Here is a 20,834-nt window from a genome sequence, read left to right as displayed (position 1 = left end):
AGCAATGAGTTTATGAACTTTGATCTCTCCTCCAACCATAATGCAATGTAGCAAGATGGCTCTTTTAGGGACTATTTCTGAAGAGTTTGCAGTGGGTAGGATGGATCTCCTAACTATTGCATACCACCCTTTAGCTTCAGGTGTTAGGTCTCCTCTTTTTTATGGTGGCTGGGAGTATGTGTTTTGTGTGGGCTGATAGAGTCTTTGGTTGGAGTGTTGGTAGTGGTATGACTCTTGTGTGAAGTGGGATGAGTTTTGTGGATAGTGAAATGAATTGTATGAATTTGAGAAGGAATTTTGTGCTGAGAAATGTTCAAGTGATGAAGAATTTGGATATGTAGAACTAGGAGGTGAGGTTGGATAATTCAGAGGTGATGGCTCTTGATGAATGGGGTGTGAATAAGTGAAATCTCTTTGGTTTTGATCTTCCCAGCCACAACTTGAGTAGTGATCAAATTCACTAAAACATGGACCATTTTGTGGCTCTGGGAAGTACCCCTTTTCCTGTTTCTGATACTCCCACCCACCATGAGCATAATAACATGAATCATTCTGTGGTGGTGGAGAGTTTCTCATGAATTTTGATTGACCAAAGGATGATGGATACTCTTTTTTTCTTTTTTGCAATGTGCTCAGTCTCAAACAATACTCATCCAAAGATAGTGGAAATCCCATAGTGAGGCAATATCACAAACAGTTAGTATGCTAACAAGTGAATAAGCAAAGAAAACAAATTAAAATTTGCAGAAATTAGCAGTAATAAACTGAAACAAAAACTATTAACAAAAGAAAAGAAAAATTGCTCAATCTAGTTAACTTCCAATTGGAGAATTGTCAATCGAAAACCAATCCCCGGCAACGGCGCCATAAACTTGATGCACATAAACTAGTTATGCTACGATTTAGGAAATTGCACGATCGGCAAAATTCCTTCCGGCAAGTGCACCGGTTATCGTCGTCAAGTAAAAACTCACAATAGAGTGAGGTCGAATCCCACAAGGATTGGTTGATTGAGCAATTCGGATTAGAAGTGTGTTCTAGTTGAGCGGAATCAAGAATTGAGATGAGAATTGCGGAATGTAAAATTGGCGGGAAAAGTAAATGACAAGAAAATTAAATGGCCGAATCTTAAATTGCATGAATTAAAGAGCAGAATGTAAATTGCTGAAATTAAAAGGGAATGGGGGTGATTGCAAGAATTGAATTGCAGAATGTAAAGAGAAAGTGAAATCAGAAATGGGGAATTCATTGGGTTTAGGAGATATTGAAATCTCCGAATCAAAACATGTATATCTCTTCCTCAACCAATGCATTCATTGAATTTTGCTTGGCAATCTTATATGATTGGATCCCAATTCCTTGGCTCACCAATGCTCTCTAAAAACAAACAAATTCCCAATCCCTTGGTTTAAATGTTCATAAGAAGAGATGATGCTTGATCACTGATTATACCACACAATTTCATGAACCACAATTTGGTAGGATTACATGTCACAATATCCATCCAAACCCCAATCCAATCCACTGTGAGAAAGCTTCTCTAGCATGAATCCTCCATTCCTTTCCCAAGGCTCCGAAGAATTCCAAGTATGAGTAGTCTCTTTCCCAAGACAACTACTCAATGGAATTAGATCGAGAAGCTTTCTAACAAAATTCAAGAGAAAAGATTGAAGAAGAAGATAAACTATTATTGATTCATTGAATTACAATAGAGCTCCCTAACCCAATGAAAGGGGGTTTAGTGAATCATAGCTCTGAATTCAATTACAAAGAAAAGGAAAAACTAGCTCAAAGTGAAAGTAAAAAGTCCCCATCAGGGGCTGGATTCCCCTTCAATCCCCCCCTCTTCAAATGCAGAACTAAGGCCTTTAAATAGGCTCCCTAAATTACAAAATGAAAATGAAATTCAAAGCAAATTACAATCAAATGAAAATAAACTATTCTAGATGATTCTTGTGGCCTTGATTTGGTGTTGTTGATGGGCCTTGCTTGCTTGAAGGGCTGAGTGACATAATTGATCCAAAAAGGATAATGATCCATTAAACTACACTCAAATGTTGCACCCCCTTTCTTGAGTCGTCACTTTGTTCTCTTGTCAACCTTGCCAATTTGATGCCAAATATAGACTATTATACCTCGTTGGAAAGCTATGGATGTCAGCTTTCTAACGCAACTGGAAGCACCTCAATTGGATCTCTACAACTCGAGTTATACTCCATGGAAGGTGAAGAGGTCAGCTGGCCTGATTGCATGTTGGTACTATGCTCTTCTATGCACATTACGGGGCTGTTTTCTCCCTCAATTTTTAGTATCCACCATGCATGCCATATATGCTTGGAAAGCTCTAGATGTCTTCTTTCCAATGCATTTTGAATCACCTCATTTGGAGTTTTGTAGCTCAAGTTATTTATGTTTGAAGAAGGCATGGTCAAGCTGTTCCATATAACACGTTTAAGCTTCAGTTTAAGGTTAAACTGAAGCTTAAACGTGGATAAAGGAAGGGCAGCCCTGGAGGTCGAACACGTTTAACCTCCAGTTTGAGGTCAAACTGGAGGTTAAACGTGGAAGCTTAGAATGGTAGCCCTGGAGGTGTCGAACACGTTTAACCTTCAGTTTGAGGTCAAACTGGAGGTTAAACGTGGAATGGCTCCCTGGTACTCTTCCTGGTTCTGGCGTTTAACCTCCAGTTTGAGGTCAAACTGGAGGTTAAACGTGGAACTCCTCCCTGAGTGGCATTATCATTCTGGCGTTTAACCTCCAGTTTGAGGTCAAACTGGAGGTTAAACGTGGAATGCTTCTTTAGTGAGGCTTTTCATTCTGGCGTTTAACCTCCAGTTTGAGGTCAAACTGGAGGTTAAACTTCAATTCCAGCATTTCTTATCCTTCATGATTTTTGGCGTTTAAGCTCCAGTTTAGGCTTAAACTGGAACTTAAACTCCACATGTGATATTCAAGCTTCCTTTATTGATTTTGTTGCTTCCTTGCCTAGCCTCTTCTTCCCTGAAATCATCCAAACAGTTGCATCAAAGTCTTGCTAAAATTCATGAGAATTCTTCCATTCATAGCATTCAAGGAATATAACTAAAAACTCATGGAATTTGCACAAAAATCTTCATGTTGAATGATTTAAGACAAGCATGACTATTTGGCCCAAAATGATTACTTAAGGCTCAAGAAAATGCATAAAACAACTAAAAATAAAAGAAAAAGGCTAGTGAAACTAGCCTAAGATGCCTTGGCATCACCAAATTGTGGTTCATAAAATTGTGTGGTATAATCAGTGATCAAGCATCATCTCTTCTTATGAACATTTAAACCAAGGGATTGGGAATTTGTTTGTTTTTAGAGAGCATTGGTGAGCCAAGGAATTGGGATTCAATCATATAAGATTGCCAAGCAAAATTCAATGAATGCATTGGTTGAGGAAGAGATATACATGTTTTGATTCGGAGATTTCAATATCTCCTAAACCCAATGAATTCCCCATTTCTGATTTCACTTTCTCTTTACATTCTGCAATTCAATTCTTGCAATCATCCCCATTCCCTTTTAATTTCAGCAATTTACATTCTGCTCTTTAATTCATGCAATTTAAGATTCGGCCATTTAATTTTCTTGTCATTTACTTTTCCCGCCAATTTTACATTCCGCAATTCTCATCTCAATTCTTGATTCCGCTCAACTAGAACACACTTCTAATCCGAATTGCTCAATCAACCAATCCTTGTGGGATTCGACCTCACTCTATTGTGAGTTTTTACTTGACGACGATAGCCGGTGCACTTGCCGGAAGGAATTTTGCCGATCGTGCAATTTCCTAAATCGTAGCATAACTAGTTTATGTGCATCAAGTTTATGGCGCCGTTGCCGGGGATTGGTTTTCGATTGACAATTCTCAAATTGGAAGCTAACTAGATTGAGCAATTTTCTCTTGCTTTGTTAATTCTGTTCTAGATATTTGTTGAATTTTAATTTCTGCACTTGGTTACATGCTTTCCTTCTTTATGCCTTTAAATTCATGCAACTAACTCACTGACTCACTAACTGTTTGATTTAATTCCTCAATTTATCTAACCATACTCTTCCATTAACCAAGAGTATTTTACTTGTGTGTGTTTGAGCTGTGTTCTTGTATGACAGGTAGGAGAGGAGAGACATCAACTCCTCCATATACCGAACCGGAAAGGACCCTTCATAGACTTAGAAGGGAAGCAAGAGGGAAGAGAGTAGTGGGAGAAGAGGAATCTGAAGGAGAATCTGAGGACAATTTTGAGGAAGCTCTAGATCTCAACATGGATAGAGAAGTTCACAACCATGAGAGAGCTGATGGAAACAATGCCATTCCTGAGAGGAGGGTTCTTAGTTCATACATAAACCCAACCTCTGGGAATTGTGGTAGTAGCATCCAGAAACCACCCATTCAGGCCAACAATTTTGAGCTCAAGCCACAGCTAATATCATTGGTGGAAAATCATTGTTCCTTTGGAGGAAATGCTAATGAAGACCCAAACCAACATCTCACAAAATTCCTGAGAATTTGTGACACTGTGAAGTCCAATGGAGTCCAGGAAGATGCCTATAAACTGCTCTTGTTCCCATTTTCACTTAGGGACAAGGCAGCTAAGTGGCTGGAATCATTCCCAAGGGGGAGTCTAACCACATGGGATGAGGTGGAAGGCAAGTTTCTGGCACGTTTCTACCCTCCACAAAAGGTCAATAGGCTTCGATCTGAGGTCCAGACTTTTAGACAACAAGATGGTGAAACTCTCTATGAGGCATGGGAGAGATTCAAGGACTTGACAAGGAAATGCCCACCAAACATGTTCCATGATTGGGTGCAATTGCACATCTTCTATGATGGGCTCTCTTATGAATCAAGGAAGGCTGTAGACCATTCATCAGGAGGTTCATTGAACAAGAAAAAGACCGTGGAAGAAGCCATTGAAGTGATCGAGACAGTGGCTGAGAATGAATACTATTATGCATCAGAAAGGCACAACACTAAGGGAGTCATGGAGCTGAACCATGTTGATACAATTCTAGCCCAAAACAAGGTGTTTGCCAAGCAACTAGCAGAGCTTACCAGGCAATTAGAAACAAAGCAAGTGGCTGCAATACACACACAAGATCAAGAGGAAGTAGGCATTGAAGGAGGTGATTGGGATGAGGTTAACTATGTGGGAAACCAACAAAGGCAATCATATGATCCACACTCCAACACTTACAACCCAGGCTGGAGAAACCACCCAAACTTTGGGTGGGGAAACCAACAAACCCAACCACAAAACCACAAACCTTACAACCACAACCAACAAAACAATTCCACATACCAAAACTCCAACCAAAGATCATACCAAGCCACACAAAACACTTACCCCCAATCATCATATCATGGCCAAAATAATCAACATACCCAACCTAATCCGAACCAACAATTTCAAGATCAATTAAACCGGATGGAAGGAATGCTTGCAACCATGAGCCAAGACATAATTGAATTGAAGGCTTTTAAGGAAGAAGTAAATTCTAACTTGCAAAACCAAGGAGCTGCCATCCAGAAGCTAGAAAATCAAATTTTGTATTTAACTAAGCAAGCCCCTGGGACAAGCAGTTCTCATGCTGCCAAGGCTATTGCAAGGGAGGAATGTAAGGCCATAACCCTCAGAAGTGGAAAGAATCTAAAGGAGATTTCAAGGGAAACCACAGAGGATGAAGCAAAGGAAAATGTGAAAGACAAAGAACAAGGACAATCTGTTACACCGTTTGCAACAAAAGAAAAAGAAAAAGAGGTCTTGAAGCCTTACACACCTAAAGCACCTTATCCTCAACGTTTGATGAAAAGTGAAAAGGATGGCCAATTCTCCAGGTTCTTGGAGATTTTCAAGAAGCTTCAAATCAACATTCCCTTTGCTGAGGCAATAGAGCAAATGCCACTCTATGCAAAATTCTTAAAAGAATTAATGACCAAGAAGAGAAGCTGGAGAAATGAGGAAACTGTGTTGTTAACTGAAGAATGCAGTGCTATCATTCAGCACAAATTGCCTCAGAAATTGAAGGACCCAGGCAGTTTCCAAATCCCCTGTATTATAGGAGAAGTCATGGTGGAGAAGGCCTTGTGTGATTTAGGGGCCAGCATCAATTTGATGTCGCTAACAATGATGAGAAGAATGAAGATTGAAGAAGCCAAACCAACAAGAATGGCCCTCCAATTGGCAGATCGAACTTTTAAATTCCCTCATGGGATAGTTGAGGATTTGTTGGTGAAAGTGGGAGAATTTATATTTCCTGCTGATTTTGTGGTGTTAGATATGGAGGAAGAAGCCAAAGCTTCAATAATTCTGGGAAGACCCTTCCTAGCTACTGCTGGAGCCATCATAGATGTGCAAAAGGGTGAACTCACTCTTAGACTCCATGATGAGAAATTGGTGTTTAATGTATTCAAGGCAATGAGCTATCCATCAGAATCACTAAGGGAATGCATGAGGGTTGATGTAGTGGACATTGCAGTACAAGAAACTTTTGAGGAAACAATAAAGGAAGTGGCAGAGGAGGAGTTCACCAAGGATATTGAAGTTAGTGATATCAAGGACGATGACACAACTATGCTAAGCAGGCCAGAGAAAGTGAAAGAAGAAAAGGAAGCACCAAAACCTGAGCTCAAAGCATTGCCCCCTAATCTCAAGTATGCATACTTGGGTAGTGATGAGAGTCACCCTGTTATCATTAGCTCGGCCTTGAGCCAAGAACAGGAAGAAGAATTGATCAAGGTGCTGCAAACTCATCAAGATGCCATTGGATGGACCCTAGCTGATTTGAAGGGGATAAGTTCATCCATATGCATGCATAAAATCTTGTTAGAAGAAGATGCTAGACCCTCCATTCAAGCTCAAAGAAGATTGAATCCCGTCATGAAAGAAGTGGTACAAAAGGAAGTGAGGAAGTTATGGCAGGCAGGGGTAATCTACCCCATTTCTGATAGCCCATGGGTTAGTCCCATCCATGTAGTACCCAAGAAAGGTGGCATAACTGTGGTTCCAAATGAGAGGAACGAACTCATACCCACAAGAACCGTTACTGGATGGAGGATGTGCATAGACTACAGGAAACTCAATGAAGCTACCAGAAAAGATCATTTCCCACTCCCATTCATGGATCAGATGCTTGAAAGGCTTGCCGGACATGCTTACTATTGCTTCTTGGATGGATATTCGGGCTACAACCAAATAGTAGTTGATCCTAGTGATCAAGAGAAAACATCATTTGTTTGTCCATATGGAGTTTTTGCTTATAGACGCATGCCCTTTGGGTTGTGCAATGCACCTGCCACTTTCCAAAGATGCATGCTGTCCATCTTTTCGGACATGATTGAAAAATTTATTGAGGTCTTCATGGACGATTTTTCTGTGTTTGGGGATTCTTTTCCCAGCTGCCTACACCACCTTGCCTTGGTGCTTAAGAGGTGCCAAGAGACTAACCTAGTATTAAACTGGGAAAAGTGTCATTTCATGGTCACAGAAGGAATAGTCCTTGGCCACAAAATCTCTAATAGAGGCATGGAGGTGGACAGAGCTAAGGTGGAAATCATTGAAAAACTACCTCCACCAAGTAATGTCAAGGCAGTTAGAAGCTTTTTGGGACACGCTGGTTTTTACAGAAGGTTTATTAGAGACTTTTCTAAAATAGCCAAACCTTTGAGTAACTTGCTTGTCTCTGATACACCCTTTGTATTTGATAAAAATTGCATGCTAGCCTATGATCTTTTGAAGCAAAAACTTTCCTCTGCACCTATCATTGCCCCACCTGATTGGAACTTACCTTTTGAACTGATGTGTGATGCATCAGACCTTGCTATTGGGGCCGTGTTAGGACAAAGGAAAAACAATTTGGTGCATGTGATTTATTATGCCAGTAAAGTCTTGAATGCTAACCAAAAGAATTACACAACCACTGAAAAAGAACTCTTGGCAATAGTCTTTGCATTTGACAAATTTAGATCTTATCTCATTGGATCTAAAGTCATTGTCTTCACTGATCATTCAGCTTTAAAATATTTACTTGCTAAACAAGAATCTAAACCAAGACTTATTAGATGGGTTCTTTTGTTGCAGGAATTTTACATTGAAATCAAAGACAAGAAGGGTGTAGAAAACAAGGTGGCAGATCATTTATCAAGGATACCATGTGAAGAAGGAAGCACACAAAGCACACATGTAAATGAGTGCTTTCCTGATGAACAACTCATGGTAATTCACAAAGCACCCTGGTTTGCAGACATAGCAAATTTCAAGGCCACTGGGAGTTTACCTTTGGAATTTAACAAACATCAAAGGAAGAAATTGGTAAATGATGCCAAATACTTCATCTGGGACGAACCATATTTGTTCAAAAAATGTTCCGATGGCATACTCAGAAGATGCATATCCGAGGAAGAAGGAAGGGAAGTTTTATGGGACTGCCATGGCTCCACTTATGGAGGGCACTTTGCAGGAGAAAGAACAGCAGCTAAGGTGTTGCAGTGTGGTTTTTATTGGCCCACTATCTTCAAAGATGCAAAAGAATTAGTGAAGCACTGCCATGAATGCCAGAAAGCTGGGAACTTGCCAAGAAGAAATGAAATGCCACAACAATTCATTCTGGAACTTGAATTGTTTGATGTATGGGGGATAGATTTCATGGGACCATTTCCCTCCTCATACTCAAACAATTACATTCTTGTGGCAGTAGACTATGTCTCCAAATGGGTTGAAGCAATAGCAACTCCAACCAATGATAATAAGGTAGTCATGAACTTCCTCAGAAAACACATTTTTTGCCGTTTTGGGGTGCCAAGAGCAATCATCAGTGATGGAGGAAGCCACTTCTGCAACAAACCATTAGAGGCATTGCTTCTAAAATATGGAGTCAAACACAGGGTGGCCACACCATACCATCCACAGACAAGTGGGCAAGCCGAAATATCTAACAGAGAACTCAAAAGAATCCTGGAAAAGACTGTGGGAACTTCAAGGAAGGACTGGTCGATTAAGCTAGATGATGCTCTTTGGGCATATAGGACAGCTTTCAAAACACCAATTGGAATGTCGCCTTACCAACTAGTATATGGAAAAGCTTGCCATCTGCCACTAGAGTTGGAGCACAAGGCATACTGGGCCTTGAAACTTCTGAACTTGGACAACAAAGCCGCTGGAGAAAGAAGGATGTTGCAAATTCAAGAGTTGGAAGAATTCAGAGCGGAAGCTTATGAGAATGCCAAAATTTACAAAGAAAGAGCAAAGAAGAAGCATGACAGCAACATAACCCCAAGGAAATTTGAAGAAGGGCAAAAAGTATTGCTCTACAATTCTAGGCTGAAGCTGTTTCCAGGGAAGCTAAAATCAAGGTGGTCTGGACCATTCCTTGTCACCAAGGTCTCCAATTATGGACAAGTAGAAATCATGGAAGAAAAGTCACAACGAACCTTCATTGTCAACGGTCAAAGACTTAAACATTACTTGGGAGATGTGGAGGAGAAGGACAAAGTTAAATATCACCTCAACTGAGGAAGCTGACCGTCAAGCTAATGACGTTAAACAAGCGCTTGTTGGGAGGCAACCCAACCTGAGGTAATACCTTTTTGCTGTTTCTTTTATTTGTTTCAATAAAAGGGGTAAAAGTAGTTTCTGTGCATTGCAAAGAATTAAGTTTGGTGTTTCACACCAAACAATGAATTCATGGATCCATAAGTCAAAGGGGAATGTGTGACTCTAAGTTTGGTGTTCCACCATAAAGATCAACTGAACACAACAACCTTTGAATTATGTGAAAGGAACAACTATTCTAAGCAGTCACAGAAATGCTTAAAACCCTTAGTAGCAACATCATTCCAAGATAACTCAAGGATTCAAAGAACACAGAGAAGTAAGTGGGAGACTAAGTTTGGTGTTCACACACCAACTTAAGAATCCGATACTTACCCACACATAGTTTAGCTAACCACTTAAGTGCTTGAGGAGCAAGCAACTTCACTACTCTTTGCAGGAAAGGAAACAAGAACCTTAAAGCATGAAGCAACATGTAGGAAGAAGAAGGAGAAATCAAAGTGTTTCCTGACAACAAAGAGAAAACAAGGAATTTCACAAGGTGGTATTATTCCTTGATAATTCTTTAAAAAGGTTAAACAAAAGCATGCGTGTTCTGGATTAAACTGTAAATGTTGACTCTTTCTGGAATGTGTAGTTTTTCTTGTTAATTGCTTTGAATAAAGTGAATGCCTAGATGTTTGGATATAACTTCACCTTCTTAAACAAGTGCGTGCCATGCTTGTTCTGTTTCCAAAAATAAAAGAAAAGTTTGAACAAAAGTAACTTGGCTAAATTAGTGACAAATCAAGTAGAATTAAGTGGTGGTATGCATGCTTGATTGTTTAGTCACATCACTAAAATTTGAGTGTAGAATTATCATTTTTATGTAGAAGTAAAAATTGTCTATGGATCTTGATGAATAAATGTCTTTGGCCATGAAAAAGAAAGAAAAAGGAGAAGAAAAAGCCACGGAAAAAGGCAACCAAAAAGCAAAAAAAAATTGAGAAAATAAGCTAGGCACCAATGGTTTGAACTTCTGAGACAAATGCCTGTGGTGTTTTTGTATTAAGGATATGCTTGGATGAATAGGTTCTGAGGAGTGTTTCAACACTTGGTAACTTGGGTTAACTAACCCGGGATTATCAACCAAAAGTCCACTATCAAGAGCAACCTAAATACAAAACATTTAGTCACACAAAGAGGTGCTGGGCACTAATGTCTCAAGAAGAAATGTGAACTAAAATGCCTAAGGTGGATATGTGTAGTGCACTGATAAGAAAAAGAAAATGCCAAAGGCTTGTGCAACACATGACACTAAGCAAACAAGGAGCAAAAGAAGCTCTAAGAAAAAGAAAAGAAAAACAAAGAAGAGAAAAGTGCTAAAGACATAAGAATAACAAGAGGCCATAGCAATTTTTGATGGATGCAATGAAAAAGTGATAATCCTACCTGATAAGTATGAAAAAGTGATGCTGCAACTTTCTGCATAAAACCCTTCTGATGAACTTCAAATGCTTGCTAATATAGCCAATGTAATTGCTTTCTGTTTCATACTTTCTTCTCAATTAACTCAGGACTTGCTTAGGGACAAGCAAGTATTAAGTTTGGTGTTGTGATGCCAAGGCATCATAGGCTAGTTTCACGAGCATTTTTCTGTTAGTTTTAGTTGTTTTATGCATTTTCTTGAGCTTAAAGTAACCAAAAATGGGTAAATGAAGAACAAAGTAATGAACCATCCAAACAATATGATTTTGATGCAAATTCCATGAGTTTTAGTTATATTACTTAAATGCTATGAATGAAAGATTTCTCATGAAATTTTGCAAGACTTTGATGCAATTGTTTGGATGATTTCAGGGAAGAAGAGGCTAAGCAAGGAAGCAACAAAATCAATAAAGGAAGCTTGTATATAACATGTGGAGTTTAAGTTCCAGTTTAAGCCTAAACTGGAGCTTAAACGCCAAAATCATGAAGGATAAGAAATGCTGGGATTGAAGTTTAACCTCCAGTTTGACCTCAAACTGGAGGTTAAACGCCAGAATGAAAAGCCTCACTTAAAGAGCATTCCACGTTTAACCTCCAGTTTGACCTCAAACTGGAGGTTAAACGCCAGAATGAGTAAGCCACCCAGGGAGGAGTTCCACGTTTAACCTCCAGTTTGACCTCAAACTGGAGGTTAAACGCCAGAACCAGGAAGAGTACCAGGGGCCATTCCACGTTTAAGCTCCAGTTTGACTCAAACTGGAGCTTAAACGTGTTCGATAGTTTCTCCACTCCAGGGTTGCTCTCTCCAAGCTTCCACGTTTAACCTCCAGTTTGACCTCAAACTGGAGGTTAAACGTGTTCGATAGTTTCTCCACTCCAGGGTTGCTCTCTCCACCTCCACGTTTAACCTCCAGTTTGACCCCAAACTGGAGGTTAAACGTGTTCGACACCTCCAGGGCCACCATTCCAAGCTTCCACGTTTAACCTCCAGTTTGACCTCAAACTGGAGGTTAAACGTGTTCGACCTCCAGGATGCCTCATTCCTTTTCCACGTTTAACCTCCAGTTTAACCTTAAACTGGAGGTTAAACGTGTTCGACTACATTACTCTCCAGGGCTACCATTCTTCCATTTCCACGTTTAAGCTTCAGTTTAACCTTAACTGAAGCTTAAACGTGCTTTTACAAATGGCCTCACTGGAAGTATCTGGCGTTTAAGTTTCAGTTTAAGCTTAAACTACAACTTAAACGCCACTCTTGAAAAGGGTTTCTGGGCCAAAAATATTGTGATTTAAGTTAGTCTTTGAGCACAATTATTAACTTAAACTTACTTTGGTATGAAACCCAATTGAATATCATGGTTTATGGGATTGGGCCTGAAGGATTGATGAGTTTGAAATCTCAATTTGTTGAGTCATGTGTCATTATTTGATTATCACTAAGTTGGCTCAATAAATGTTACAGGACTTGGATCAACAACCTCATCAAGATTATGGATCATAAACCCAAGGCAAAAGGAAAGCAAGGAGAGGCCTCAAAGCCCAAGAAGCACAACTGAAGCTCAATATAGAAAGTGTATAAATAGGATAGAAGTTAAGTTAGAGAGGATTTTTTACTTTCACTTGGAGCTAGTTTTTCCTTTTCTTTGTAATTGAATTCAGAGCTATGATTCACTAAACCCCCTCTCATTGGGTTAGGGAGCTCTATTGTAATTCAATGAATCAATAATAGTTTATCTTCTTCTTCAATCTTTTCTCTTGAATTTTGTTAGAAAGCTTCTCGATCTAATTCCATTGAGTAGTTGTCTTGGGAAAGAGACTACTCATACTTGGAATCCTTCGGAGCCTTGGGAAAGGAATGGAGGATTCATGCTAGAGAAGCTTTCTCACAGTGGATTGGATTGGGGTTTGGATGGATATTGTGACATGTAATCCTACCAAATTGTGGTTCATGAAATTGTGTGGTATAATCAGTGATCAAGCATCATCTCTTCTTATGAACATTTAAACCAAGGGATTGGGAATTTGTTTGTTTTTAGAGAGCATTGGTGAGCCAAGGAATTGGGATCCAATCATATAAGATTGCCAAGCAAAATTCAATGAATGCATTGGTTGAGGAAGAGATATACATGTTTTGATTCGGAGATTTCAATATCTCCTAAACCCAATGAATTCCCCATTTCTGATTTTCACTTTCTCTTTACATTCTGCAATTCAATTCTTGCAATCACCCCCATTCCCTTTTAATTTCAGCAATTTACATTCTGCTCTTTAATTCATGCAATTTAAGATTCGGCCATTTAATTTTCTTGTCATTTACTTTTCCCGCCAATTTTACATTCCGCAATTCTCATCTCAATTCTTGATTCCGCTCAACTAGAACACACTTCTAATCCGAATTGCTCAATCAACCAATCCTTGTGGGATTCGACCTCACTCTATTGTGAGTTTTTACTTGACGACGATAACCGGTGCACTTGCCGGAAGGAATTTTGCCGATCGTGCAATTTCCTAAATCGTAGCATAACTAGTTTATGTGTATCAAGTTTATGGCGCCGTTGCCGGGGATTGGTTTTCGATTGACAATTCTCAAATTGGAAGCTAACTAGATTGAGCAATTTTCTCTTGCTTTGTTAATTCTGTTCTAGATATTTGTTGAATTTTAATTTCTGCACTTGGTTACATGCTTTCCTTCTTTATGCCTTTAAATTCATGCAACTAACTCACTGACTCACTAACTGTTTGATTTAATTCCTCAATTGATCTAACCATACTCTTCCATTAACCAAGAGTATTTTACTTGTTTGTGTTTGAGCTGTGTTCTTGTATGACAGGTAGGAGAGGAGAGACATCAACTCCTCCATATACCGAACCGGAAAGGACCCTTCATAGACTTAGAAGGGAAGCAAGAGGGAAGAGAGTAGTGGGAGAAGAGGAATTTGAAGGAGAATCTGAGGACAATTTTGAGGAAGCTCTAGATCTCAACATGGATAGAGAAGTTCACAACCATGAGAGAGCTGATGGAAACAATGCCATTCCTGAGAGGAGGGTTCTTAGTTCATACATAAACCCAACCTCTGGGAATTGTGGTAGTAGCATCCAGAAACCACCCATTCAGGCCAACAATTTTGAGCTCAAGCCACAGCTAATATCATTGGTGGAAAATCATTGTTCCTTTGGAGGAAATGCTAATGAAGACCCAAACCAACATCTCACAAAATTCCTGAGAATTTGTGACACTGTGAAGTCCAATGGAGTCCAGGAAGATGCCTATAAACTGCTCTTGTTCCCATTTTCACTTAGGGACAAGGCAGCTAAGTGGCTGGAATCATTCCCAAGGGGGAGTCTAACCACATGGGATGAGGTGGAAGGCAAGTTTCTGGCACGTTTCTACCCTCCACAAAAGGTCAATAGGCTTCGATCTGAGGTCCAGACTTTTAGACAACAAGATGGTGAAACTCTCTACGAGGCATGGGAGAGATTCAAGGACTTGACAAGGAAATGCCCACCAAACATGTTCCATGATTGGGTGCAATTGCACATCTTCTATGATGGGCTCTCTTATGAATCAAGGAAGGCTGTAGACCATTCATCAGGAGGTTCATTGAACAAGAAAAAGACCGTGGAAGAAGCCATTGAAGTGATCGAGACAGTGGCTGAGAATGAATACTATTATGCATCAGAAAGGCACAACACTAAGGGAGTCATGGAGCTGAACCATGTTGATACAATTCTAGCCCAAAACAAGGTGTTTGCCAAGCAACTAGCAGAGCTTACCAGGCAATTAGAAACAAAGCAAGTGGCTGCAATACACACACAAGATCAAGAGGAAGTAGGCATTGAAGGAGGTGATTGGGATGAGGTTAACTATGTGGGAAACCAACAAAGGCAATCATATGATCCACACTCCAACACTTACAACCCAGGCTGGAGAAACCACCCAAACTTTGGGTGGGGAAACCAACAAACCCAACCACAAAACCACAAACCTTACAACCACAACCAACAAAACAATTCCACATACCAAAACTCCAACCAAAGATCATACCAAGCCACACAAAACACTTACCCCCAATCATCATATCATGGCCAAAATAATCAACATACCCAACCTAATCCGAACCAACAATTTCAAGATCAATTAAACCGGATGGAAGGAATGCTTGCAACCATGAGCCAAGACATAATTGAATTGAAGGCTTTTAAGGAAGAAGTAAATTCTAACTTGCAAAACCAAGGAGCTGCCATCCAGAAGCTAGAAAATCAAATTTTGTATTTAACTAAGCAAGCCCCTGGGACAAGCAGTTCTCATGCTGCCAAGGCTATTGCAAGGGAGGAATGTAAGGCCATAACCCTCAGAAGTGGAAAGAATCTAAAGGAGATTTCAAGGGAAACCACAGAGGATGAAGCAAAGGAAAATGTGAAAGACAAAGAACAAGGACAATCTGTTACACCGTTTGCAACAAAAGAAAAAGAAAAAGAGGTCTTGAAGCCTTACACACCTAAAGCACCTTATCCTCAACGTTTGATGAAAAGTGAAAAGGATGGCCAATTCTCCAGGTTCTTGGAGATTTTCAAGAAGCTTCAAATCAACATTCCCTTTGCTGAGGCAATAGAGCAAATGCCACTCTATGCAAAATTCTTAAAAGAATTAATGACCAAGAAGAGAAGCTGGAGAAATGAGGAAACTGTGTTGTTAACTGAAGAATGCAGTGCTATCATTCAGCACAAATTGCCTCAGAAATTGAAGGACCCAGGCAGTTTCCAAATCCCCTGTATTATAGGAGAAGTCATGGTGGAGAAGGCCTTGTGTGATTTAGGGGCCAGCATCAATTTGATGTCGCTAACAATGATGAGAAGAATGAAGATTGAAGAAGCCAAACCAACAAGAATGGCCCTCCAATTGGCAGATCGAACTTTTAAATTCCCTCATGGGATAGTTGAGGATTTGTTGGTGAAAGTGGGAGAATTTATATTTCCTGCTGATTTTGTGGTGTTAGATATGGAGGAAGAAGCCAAAGCTTCAATAATTCTGGGAAGACCCTTCCTAGCTACTGCTGGAGCCATCATAGATGTGCAAAAGGGTGAACTCACTCTTAGACTCCATGATGAGAAATTGGTGTTTAATGTATTCAAGGCAATGAGCTATCCATCAGAATCACTAAGGGAATGCATGAGGGTTGATGTAGTGGACATTGCAGTACAAGAAACTTTTGAGGAAACAATAAAGGAAGTGGCAGAGGAGGAGTTCACCAAGGATATTGAAGTTAGTGATATCAAGGACGATGACACAACTATGCTAAGCAGGCCAGAGAAAGTGAAAGAAGAAAAGGAAGCACCAAAACCTGAGCTCAAAGCATTGCCCCCTAATCTCAAGTATGCATACTTGGGTAGTGATGAGAGTCACCCTGTTATCATTAGCTCGGCCTTGAGCCAAGAACAGGAAGAAGAATTGATCAAGGTGCTGCAAACTCATCAAGATGCCATTGGATGGACCCTAGCTGATTTGAAGGGGATAAGTTCATCCATATGCATGCATAAAATCTTGTTAGAAGAAGATGCTAGACCCTCCATTCAAGCTCAAAGAAGATTGAATCCCGTCATGAAAGAAGTGGTACAAAAGGAAGTGAGGAAGTTATGGCAGGCAGGGGTAATCTACCCCATTTCTGATAGCCCATGGGTTAGTCCCATCCATGTAGTGCCCAAGAAAGGTGGCATAACTGTGGTTCCAAATGAGAGGAACGAACTCATACCCACAAGAACCGTTACTGGATGGAGGATGTGCATAGACTACAGGAAACTCAATGAAGCTACCAGAAAAGATCATTTCCCACTCCCATTCATGGATCAGATGCTTGAAAGGCTTGCCGGACATGCTTACTATTGCTTCTTGGATGGATATTCGGGCTACAACCAAATAGTAGTTGATCCTAGTGATCAAGAGAAAACATCATTTGTTTGTCCATATGGAGTTTTTGCTTATAGACGCATGCCCTTTGGGTTGTGCAATGCACCTGCCACTTTCCAAAGATGCATGCTGTCCATCTTTTCGGACATGATTGAAAAATTTATTGAGGTCTTCATGGACGATTTTTCTGTGTTTGGGGATTCTTTTCCCAGCTGCCTACACCACCTTGCCTTGGTGCTTAAGAGGTGCCAAGAGACTAACCTAGTATTAAACTGGGAAAAGTGTCATTTCATGGTCACAGAAGGAATAGTCCTTGGCCACAAAATCTCTAATAGAGGCATGGAGGTGGACAGAGCTAAGGTGGAAATCATTGAAAAACTACCTCCACCAAGTAATGTCAAGGCAGTTAGAAGCTTTTTGGGACACGCTGGTTTTTACAGAAGGTTTATTAGAGACTTTTCTAAAATAGCCAAACCTTTGAGTAACTTGCTTGTCTCTGATACACCCTTTGTATTTGATAAAAATTGCATGCTAGCCTATGATCTTTTGAAGCAAAAACTTTCCTCTGCACCTATCATTGCCCCACCTGATTGGAACTTACCTTTTGAACTGATGTGTGATGCATCAGACCTTGCTATTGGGGCCGTGTTAGGACAAAGGAAAAACAATTTGGTGCATGTGATTTATTATGCCAGTAAAGTCTTGAATGCTAACCAAAAGAATTACACAACCACTGAAAAAGAACTCTTGGCAATAGTCTTTGCATTTGACAAATTTAGATCTTATCTCATTGGATCTAAAGTCATTGTCTTCACTGATCATTCAGCTTTAAAATATTTACTTGCTAAACAAGAATCTAAACCAAGACTTATTAGATGGGTTCTTTTGTTGCAGGAATTTGACATTGAAATCAAAGACAAGAAGGGTGTAGAAAACAAGGTGGCAGATCATTTATCAAGGATACCATGTGAAGAAGGAAGCACACAAAGCACACATGTAAATTAGTGCTTTCCTGATGAACAACTCATGGTAATTCACAAAGCACCCTGGTTTGCAGACATAGCAAATTTCAAGGCCACTGGGAGTTTACCTTTGGAATTTAACAAACATCAAAGGAAGAAATTGGTAAATGATGCCAAATACTTCATCTGGGACGAACCATATTTGTTCAAAAAATGTTCCGATGGCATACTCAGAAGATGCATATCCGAGGAAGAAGGAAGGGAAGTTTTATGGGACTGCCATGGCTCCACTTATGGAGGGCACTTTGCAGGAGAAAGAACAGCAGCTAAGGTGTTGCAGTGTGGTTTTTATTGGCCCACTATCTTCAAAGATGCAAAAGAATTAGTGAAGCACTGCCATGAATGCCAGAAAGCTGGGAACTTGCCAAGAAGAAATGAAATGCCACAACAATTCATTCTGGAACTTGAATTGTTTGATGTATGGGGGATAGATTTCATGGGACCATTTCCCTCCTCATACTCAAACAATTACATTCTTGTGGCAGTAGACTATGTCTCCAAATGGGTTGAAGCAATAGCAACTCCAACCAATGATAATAAGGTAGTCATGAACTTCCTCAGAAAACACATTTTTTGCCGTTTTGGGGTGCCAAGAGCAATCATCAGTGATGGAGGAAGCCACTTCTGCAACAAACCATTAGAGGCATTGCTTCTAAAATATGGAGTCAAACACAGGGTGGCCACACCATACCATCCACAGACAAGTGGGCAAGCCGAAATATCTAACAGAGAACTCAAAAGAATCCTGGAAAAGACTGTGGGAACTTCAAGGAAGGACTGGTCGATTAAGCTAGATGATGCTCTTTGGGCATATAGGACAGCTTTCAAAACACCAATTGGAATGTCGCCTTACCAACTAGTATATGGAAAAGCTTGCCATCTGCCACTAGAGTTGGAGCACAAGGCATACTGGGCCTTGAAACTTCTGAACTTGGACAACAAAGCCGCTGGAGAAAGAAGGATGTTGCAAATTCAAGAGTTGGAAGAATTCAGAGCGGAAGCTTATGAGAATGCCAAAATTTACAAAGAAAGAGCAAAGAAGAAGCATGACAGCAACATAACCCCAAGGAAATTTGAAGAAGGGCAAAAAGTATTGCTCTACAATTCTAGGCTGAAGCTGTTTCCAGGGAAGCTAAAATCAAGGTGGTCTGGACCATTCCTTGTCACCAAGGTCTCCAATTATGGACAAGTAGAAATCATGGAAGAAAAGTCACAACGAACCTTCATTGTCAACGGTCAAAGACTTAAACATTACTTGGGAGATGTGGAGGAGAAGGACAAAGTTAAATATCACCTCAACTGAGGAAGCTGACCGTCAAGCTAATGACGTTAAACAAGCGCTTGTTGGGAGGCAACCCAACCTGAGGTAATACCTTTTTGCTGTTTCTTTTATTTGTTTCAATAAAAGGGGTAAAAGTAGTTTCTGTGCATTGCAAAGAATTAAGTTTGGTGTTTCACACCAAACAATGAATTCATGGATCCATAAGTCAAAGGGGAATGTGTGACTCTAAGTTTGGTGTTCCACCATAAAGATCAACTGAACACAACAACCTTTGAATTATGTGAAAGGAACAACTATTCTAAGCAGTCACAGAAATGCTTAAAACCCTTAGTAGCAACATCATTCCAAGATAACTCAAGGATTCAAAGAACACAGAGAAGTAAGTGGGAGACTAAGTTTGGTGTTCACACACCAACTTAAGAATCCGATACTTACCCACACATAGTTTAGCTAACCACTTAAGTGCTTGAGGAGCAAGCAACTTCACTACTCTTTGCAGGAAAGGAAACAAGAACCTTAAAGCATGAAGCAACATGTAGGAAGAAGAAGGAGAAATCAAAGTGTTTCCTGACAACAAAGAGAAAACAAGGAATTTCACAAGGTGGTATTATTCCTTGATAATTCTTTAAAAAGGTTAAACAAAAGCATGCGTGTTCTGGATTAAACTGTAAATGTTGACTCTTTCTGGAATGTGTAGTTTTTCTTGTTAATTGCTTTGAATAAAGTGAATGCCTAGATGTTTGGATATAACTTCACCTTCTTAAACAAGTGCGTGCCATGCTTGTTCTGTTTCCAAAAATAAAAGAAAAGTTTGAACAAAAGTAACTTGGCTAAATTAGTGACAAATCAAGTAGAATTAAGTGGTGGTATGCATGCTTGATTGTTTAGTCACATCACTAAAATTTGAGTGTAGAATTATCATTTTTATGTAGAAGTAAAAATTGTCTATGGATCTTGATGAATAAATGTCTTTGGCCATGAAAAAGAAAGAAAAAGGAGAAGAAAAAGCCACGGAAAAAGGCAACCAAAAAGCAAATTCCATGAGGTTTGTGGTTGGGTGATGCCAAGGCATCATAGGCTAGTTTCACTAGCAATTTTCTGTTAGTTTTAGTTGTTTTATGCATTTTCTTGAGCTTAAAGTAACCAAAAATGGGTAAATGAAGAACAAAGTAATGAACCATCCAAACAATATGATTTTGATGCAAATTCCATGAGTTTTAGTTATATTACTTAAATGCTATGAATGAAAGATTTCTCATGAAATTTTGCAAGACTTTGATGCAATTGTTTGGATGATTTCAGGGAAGAAGAGGCTAAGCAAGGAAGCAACAAAATCAATAAAGGAAGCTTGTATATAACATGTGGAGTTTAAGTTCCAGTTTAAGCCTAAACTGGAGCTTAAACGCCAAAATCATGAAGGATAAGAAATGCTGGGATTGAAGTTTAACCTCCAGTTTGACCTCAAACTGGAGGTTAAACGCCAGAACCAGGAAGAGTACCAGGGGCCATTCCACGTTTAAGCTCCAGTTTGACTCAAACTGGAGCTTAAACGTGTTCGATAGTTTCTCCACTCCAGGGTT

General features: G+C 39.8%; 2 non-coding genes across 2 annotated transcripts; both read right to left on the bottom strand.

Moving 5' to 3' along the window:
* Positions 1 to 4,718: 4,718 nt before the first annotated feature.
* Positions 4,719 to 4,822, bottom strand: LOC148545196 (small nucleolar RNA R71). Its single transcript, XR_015900223.1, has one exon. It is a non-coding gene; the product is annotated as a small nucleolar RNA R71 (small nucleolar RNA).
* A 9,632-nt stretch (positions 4,823 to 14,454) lies between these two features.
* LOC148545195 (small nucleolar RNA R71) lies at positions 14,455 to 14,558 on the bottom strand. The gene has a single exon (XR_015901900.1). It is a non-coding gene; the product is annotated as a small nucleolar RNA R71 (small nucleolar RNA).
* Between the last annotated feature and the right edge of the window lie 6,276 nt (positions 14,559 to 20,834).

Source organism: Arachis ipaensis, chromosome B9, assembly GCF_059453495.1.
Source record: "Arachis ipaensis isolate K30076 ecotype BB chromosome B9, ASM5945349v1, whole genome shotgun sequence".
In the NCBI taxonomy this organism is placed as follows: domain Eukaryota; kingdom Viridiplantae; phylum Streptophyta; class Magnoliopsida; order Fabales; family Fabaceae; genus Arachis; species Arachis ipaensis.
This window is presented reverse-complemented; position numbering and strand designations above follow the sequence as displayed.